This window comes from Canis lupus, chromosome 11 (assembly GCF_011100685.1).
Source record: "Canis lupus familiaris isolate Mischka breed German Shepherd chromosome 11, alternate assembly UU_Cfam_GSD_1.0, whole genome shotgun sequence".
Lineage (NCBI taxonomy): Eukaryota > Metazoa > Chordata > Mammalia > Carnivora > Canidae > Canis > Canis lupus.
This window is the reverse complement of record NC_049232.1, coordinates 14407175-14414090: the sequence shown is the minus strand read 5'-3', so window position 1 is coordinate 14414090 and position 6916 is coordinate 14407175. Positions and strand designations below refer to the sequence as shown.

At 42.0% G+C, this 6916-nt stretch overlaps 1 long non-coding RNA gene across 1 annotated transcript; it reads right to left on the bottom strand.

Moving 5' to 3' along the window:
• Nucleotides 1-643: 643 nt before the first annotated feature.
• Nucleotides 644-3810, bottom strand: LOC119873874. Its single transcript, XR_005366350.1, has 2 exons — nucleotides 3393-3810; nucleotides 644-1878 (listed from the first exon to the last, which is right to left on the bottom strand). It is a non-coding gene; the product is annotated as an uncharacterized LOC119873874 (long non-coding RNA).
• Between the last annotated feature and the right edge of the window lie 3106 nt (nucleotides 3811-6916).

Here is a 6916-nt window from a genome sequence, read left to right as displayed (position 1 = left end):
CAAGCTGAACTACAACTGAGCAGTAGAAGAGTAGAGGGATAGATAGTGGAGGAGATGATGAGTAGGAAAACCATCACCTCTCCAGAGTCACAAGAAAGCAGTAGAGCTGAGTCCCTTCCATCCTGCAGGAGCATGCTAGTGGCAAATTCGGAAGGTAGTTTAAGCTAAGATGGACCAGCTGGGGATTCCAGTAAACTTGCCAGTAGCAGCACCTGGGTAGTGCTGGGGGGAGAGAAGAGTCAGCAGCATGGTTTCATGGATGATGGGAAAAGGTAGAAAGGCACAAGCAGCACGACCTGTTCCCACTCGTCTGGACAGATGGGAAGAAATGGCCACTCCAACCAGGTGATGATTTCTTCCATCCAGAATGAGTGCCCTTCATGGGCGGTCCCAAAGCATCTTGAGTTTACCTGTCTCGCAGCACCAGATCCTAATTGCCTTCTTACCTGTATGTGCCCCTGCATGGATTAATCTCCTGGATGTATCCGTCATTTCTTTATTTGCATTACCCAGCACAGTGTTGAGCATATAGGTATCATTAGATGTTGCTAAATGAAACAGTAATTGGACAATTTGTTGGGGTTTTTGGAGTGTAGGATCTAGGAGTGTGAGTTGCAAGATCAGCAAGACAAGAGTGAACGTGTGTAGTGAATATTAACCATTTACCCAGCATCTGAACCACCCAGATTTTCCTTGGAGGAATTCCCTGTTTCTTTGCTGGAATTCACCATTTTTGAGTCATGGAAGGAGGCAGATGCCACCTACCGTTAAAGATGACCCATCTTCCAGCTGCTCTTTCCCATGCTATCGTGCGGCCAGGGCATGGGCAAATGACCTAAGGTCCACCAGACAGAGGCACTCACCCACTGGATTTTTGAATAGGGAACTTGTAAGAAGCAGGGACAGGACAAAAAAAAAAAATTCAGACTATCACTGATGACACAGAATTTTGTGTTTTGGACACATTGGAATGGTGGCTGCAGGAGAAGGTAGGAGTGTCAGGGATGGGAACTACCTCTTCTAGTGTTTGGTGGCAGCAGCTGTGGTGTCCTCATCCAACCAGTTCTTCGGCAGGATTTTGAAAATGTGTTCTGGCAGCAGAAGCTTCTGAGCCTGGTTCTCCAGCCCTCCCAGCAATTTTGTGAGCTGCCCAATATCCTTTTTTCGAAATTCCCTTTTTTGCTTAAATCAACCAGAGTCGGTTTCTGTAACTTGCCACGTGGAACCCTTTACAGATACAGGGTTAAATCCTGGGGGACCAGGTTAGAACTTTCCAATATTATCTGCAGGCAGCAGGGAACCACTTACAGTTTTTCAGGGGACTGTGACGATCACAGAAGTGCCCAAAGAAGATCAAACTGTCAGCAGCATGTCGCAGGAACTGGAGGAAGAGGAGTCTGGAGGAAGAGAGAGCAGGCAAGGAAGCTTCTGCACCTACACAGGTGACAAGTAATGAGGTAATGAGGAACTGAACTAGAGTTTTGCAATTGCTCAGATGGCCGGCAAACAGAGAGGTCCGTTTCTGATTCCCTTTCTGGTTTTCCATAGGGACATAAGGCTAAGTGAGGGGAACACTGTGCTTCCAGGGGAAATGCATTGATTCGATCCCACCTTCCCAGATTCTGATTCTAGTCTTTGTCTCGGAGCACTGTTGCATCTCTGTACCTTGTAGACAAGTGATGGTGATGCAAAAGAATTCTTGTGAACAGACCCATAAATTCTGCCTAGAATGGAGTTTCAGCTGGCTTTCTTCCTTCATCACCATGAAAGAGGCCAGTCTGGCCACCATTTGCACATTTCTGATCTAGAAATGTAACCTTAGCAAAAAATTCTCCCTCGAACTTGTTGAAACGGCTCCCTGGTTTCCTCCATGATTGCCTAAATAAATGTGAAATAAATAAGTAAATGAAATCATTAACTTGTGTTAGTATTTATGCCCAAGACTCAGATTTCAATCTTTAAAAAAAAAAAAGAAAAGAAAAATACTAGCAGCTTTCATTTCTTTCTTTGTCAATGGCTTCATGAAATAAACTCTGCCTATAGATAAATGACATTTATTCCTGTCATTCTACATTTGTATTTAGCGCTAGAGGTAAAAGTCTAGAAAATGATAGAATTTACCTGAAAGAGGGCCTCTTGCCAAGTGCAAAGGCCAGTGTTTTGAAAGTGAAGTCCAAATTAAATAACAAAGGCCTGGTGTGATCACTGCCTTCCAAAGGACCCTAAGAGTTCCCACTGTGAGCTCACTTCTCTTTTCCCGTTATTTTTGGCCTATTCCTGAAAATAGCACTTTTGCTTATTTCAGAAAAAGCAACATAATATCAAGTGACAGAAAAAGAACCACAATTACTGCCATTTTATTAGCAGTTATCAAAAAGAAGTAGGTATTTGGTTTTCATTGTTATTTTAGATTTTATTTGTTTGAGAGAGAGAGAGAGAAGACCTGTCGCCGAGCAGGAAGCCAGATATGGGGCTCAATCCCAGGACACAGATCATGACCTGAGCCAAAGGCAGACGCTCAACCCACTGAGCCATCCAGGTGCCCCTGTTGTGGGTTTTTTTGGTTTTTATTAAGTAAGCTTTACCCCCAATGTGGGGCTTGAACTCGTGACCTTGAAACCAAGAATCACATGCTCTGATGACTGAGCCAGCCAGGCAAACCTAGGTGTTTGTTTTTAAGGCATGGAAACAGGAAAATAATTATTTCATACAAAGTTAATTCATTCATACATAGAGTATATGTCACCCAGTGTCCTAAGTACATAGATGATCTGAGAGAAATATGTAAGGGGTTAAAATCACTGCATAGTTAATAGAATCCTAAGTAGATCAGAATCAATATGAATGGATGGTAGGTGATTATGTGTATAGTGCCAACCTTTCAGTGGACTCCAAGGAAATGACCCAATTCCATGGCTACATTAGAATTTTGCTAGATGGAATATTGCTTAAAATAAGTGGCCCATCAGCTGCAAGTGAGAAGTCTTTGAATCTCTTTCACTGAAATGGAATTTGATTTGTCCTACAATCATAAAATGTAGGCTAGCAGTGGGTGATACCCTTCTCTGGGTTCACGAATACTGATCTATTTTTTACACAGATAGATCTCGGAAGCTAACATCCAGAAATGTGCTCACACAATATGTCACATATGTTGTTTAACAAAAATATAGGAAAAAAAAGTCCTATCTGCTGCAAATGAGGAGTGTCATTAATGCATCAGCTGCAGGTTGCTCACAGGCTTCTGACTTGGCAGTTGGCTGCAGAGAACCACTTACTTAAGCAATTCCTCGCTATTAGATTGAGCTTGTTGCTCTTGGCTTCAGCACAAAGCTGCTTTCAAAAGCAGGTGACAGAATGAATTCTATAAAGGCTCAAGTATATGACCTTACCTCGGGTCATTTGTAACTTCGCAGATTGTTGGTAAAAAATGTGAGAGCATTAATAGGCTGGTGTCGTTTTTTTTAACCCACCTTGAATAGGGGGTTTCTCAGAAGGAACCTGGCCGTCCATAAAGCAAGGCTTGAGGCAGACTGCCTGTGTGCAAATTACGACTCCACCGGCCCCGCGCTGTTCGACCCTGAGCAAATTGCTTCAACCTCCTGTGTCTTGGTTCCTCATCAGTAAATCCTGGAGTCCTTATGAGGCGTGAATATGTAAAGAGGTTAGGATGAAGTCTGGTCTGTAGAAATGCTCTCAACGTGTTTGCTGATATTCTTAAGACCTATTTAGTGGGTGAAAAACAGCCTTCCGAAAAACTGTGGTTCTCTCTAGCTCCTTTCAGACATGCAGGGGGAAAAGAAAATTCTCAGTTCTTTTTTTAAATATATATTTTTTTAATTTTATTTATGATAGTCACAGAGAGAGAGAGAGAGAGAGAGGCAGAGACACAGGCAGAGGGAGAAGCAGGCTCCATGCACCGGGAGCCTGACGTGGGATTCGATCCCGGGTCTCCAGGATCGCGCCCTGGGCCAAAGGCAGGCGCCAAACCGCTGCGCCACCCAGGGATCCCAAATTCTCAGTTCTGCCAAGAGCGAGGCCAGACCAAGATGGTGAACTAGTCACTTCTGTGTTCTGACATCTCCTCTCTCCCTTCCACATTGGCCATGGTTCTGGGAACAGTGCCCAATAATGAGCATGATTTGCTTGTAGGAGCCTTCTGTAAGATGTGAAAGGCATGGACCCTGGGCTGGAGTCCATCCTTGATTGGAAATTTCCTGACTCTTCCTCAACTCAATGGTAATGATCAGAATTTCTTTTGATCGCTCTTTTTTGCAAATTCTGGTGCATCTCATCCCAAAATCGTTAGCACAATAAATGTAAATACCACTGTCTTTTATCTCTCTGGCTAAGCAGTTGAGAATTCTGAGAGAGGTCCTATATCCTCAGGCTTGTCTTCAAATGTCAGTCCTACAAGAGCTAGACAGCCTTCCTGCTCCTGGAACAGGCTGCCCCCCATTAGCATTCCACACAGAGGATGAGCATTCCAGCAGTAGCCCCACTTGTGTGCTGTGTAAAGAAGTGGGCATTGCCTCTCAGGATTCCAAACCCCAAACAGGAGGAGCTGGGGAGGCGTGGGAAGCATTCATCCAGAGCATGAATGAGTCACATAACTTCACATAACTTGCAACACAACCTTTGTTTAACATTCAAGTAAAATTCCTGGGATGAGAGGGAAAGAGGGAGAGAGAGGGAGAGAGAGAGAGAGAGAAAGTTAAGTAAGCTATGGTGAGGACAGCCTAAAGGTCAAAATTGTAATATTAAATAAATCTTACAAGATTTTATAAACCCTAATTTATTGTCTATGTGCAACTGACATTTTAGCTCTTGGTTTAATACCAGACACTTCAAAGTATTCTTGTAGAAGAATGGTTGATAACCCTCTTACACAGTATAATTGGAATTCTGCATGTTAGAACATTTGGTTTCTGAAAGATTTTTGTAAATGTTAATAGCTGTCTTTTAAAATGGTGTAAGTGTGAAATGCTATGAAAAGCAAAGGTTTAAATGTCACTCTGTCTATAATTTTCATATTGTAAAAACTAAATAAGTTTTTAAAAATGGAAAACCTAAAAGCCTACTGCAAGTTTGAAGATATCAACTCATTCATTCTTCTTTTTTGAAATGGATATGACATTTAGCTAAATGAGCCAAATTTAGAGCTAAAAGTAATCTGTTTTTTTCTAAAATTTACTATCGAACATTTAGCCTAAATGGAAAGGCAATTAGATTTAGAGAGTTCCCCACTTTTTCCCACGTTGCAGGAGACTATGATTAAAGATCTTGTCTCTAAAGCCTGCACCTGATGAGGCCCCTATGTATACAGGGTCATCACCATCTGCGTTTTTATCCTTGACCCTGGCAGTCTGACTCAAGGGGGATGTGGGTTCTGGGGGCAATGGTAGAGCCAGGTCCTTCTTCCTCAAGTTGACTGAATGGTTTGTCTATTATGAAATTTGAAAGTACTACCCTTTCCTTACTCACCCTCACCACAACTTTTTCTTTCTTTTCTTCTCTCTGGTTTGCATTCTAATATCTACTCCACAAGAGCCCTTAACTCAATGTGGGAATCTGAAGTATGTATAGTACTTAGCAGCCTGAGGATTCAGGACAAGACTGAGCATCATAAATAAACAAATAAATAAATAAATAAATAAATAACCAGAATAAGGTCTGCTCAGAGCTTATCTTGCCTATATGCACTAGTGTAGTCCTAAAAAGTGGGGTTGGGGAGCTCCTGGGTGGCTGTCAGTTAAGCATCTGCCTTGAGTTCCTGTCATAATCTTAAGAGTCCTAGGATTGAACCTAAATTTTAGGCTAAGCCAATATTAAGGCAGAGTCAAAAGGTATAGTACTTTCCATTGGGATAAATAAGGGATAGATATAGTCTGATCCCTCTTCATCATAATTTTTTTGACCTGATAATATATCTTAATGTCACTCTAACCATAAACTGGATGCTTTGCCTCCTACTTCTCCATAGTGGAGGAAAAATAAGCATTCTTCCATACAAAAACAGGATTTTATTTATTTATTTGTTGGTCATATTCTGGGAGAGGCCTCGGTAGGTGATTAGCCTTGTTTTTTAATGATGAAACTTTAGCCAGTACCAGAATCATCTGCAGGCCTTGTTAAAACAAATTCCTGGGCCCCACCCCTAGTTTCTGATTCAGTAGATCTAAGATAAGGCTGAGAGTTTGCATATCTAAGAAGTTCCCAGATGGTGCTGATGTGGGCTGTTCCAGTTCTGCACTCAAAGAGTGTGCTTTTCCAGCACCAGAGCTGGAACATGACTGGGTTATAGCCAAGAACCCTAAATAGCAAACTTACTAAGTCACCTAGGGGTGTGTTTTATATCCTGCTTTTCCTGGTTTACTAGAAAGATAAATTACACAAAACTAGACATTTGCTAGTTTGTCATTTCCAAAGACACAGGTCATGGAGTGGTAAAACTGCTTACAGATTTTTCCGGCTAAATTATTGTGCACATGTTGTTCTGTTTGGAGCCTTGATTATTCATTCAGTCCCACCACCACCCTCCTTTTTCCCCCCTGAAAAACAAAAATAATAGCAGCAAGTTCCATTTGTTAATTTCTCCCTCCAGCATTTACTGACTGGCTTTGTATTTTGTGGCTCCCATTGGCTTACCTCATACAACCCTCAATGGCATCAATGAGAAAGCTTTATCATTCCCATCTGACAGATCCGAGGACATGGCTGAGGGAGATAAAAAAGGACATTTGAAAATACTGCTTTAGATACTCTGCAAGTTAACCTTGAAATAAACCAGATGACAGAGAGCATAGTCACGAGCCCTGTGATTTCTTTTTACCCACTGTGCTTTGGTATTAGGCAACCAGCCACATGGGGAGTCCTCGTAAGAAACAGCCCTATAACTTATTTTCTGGTTTCCTGT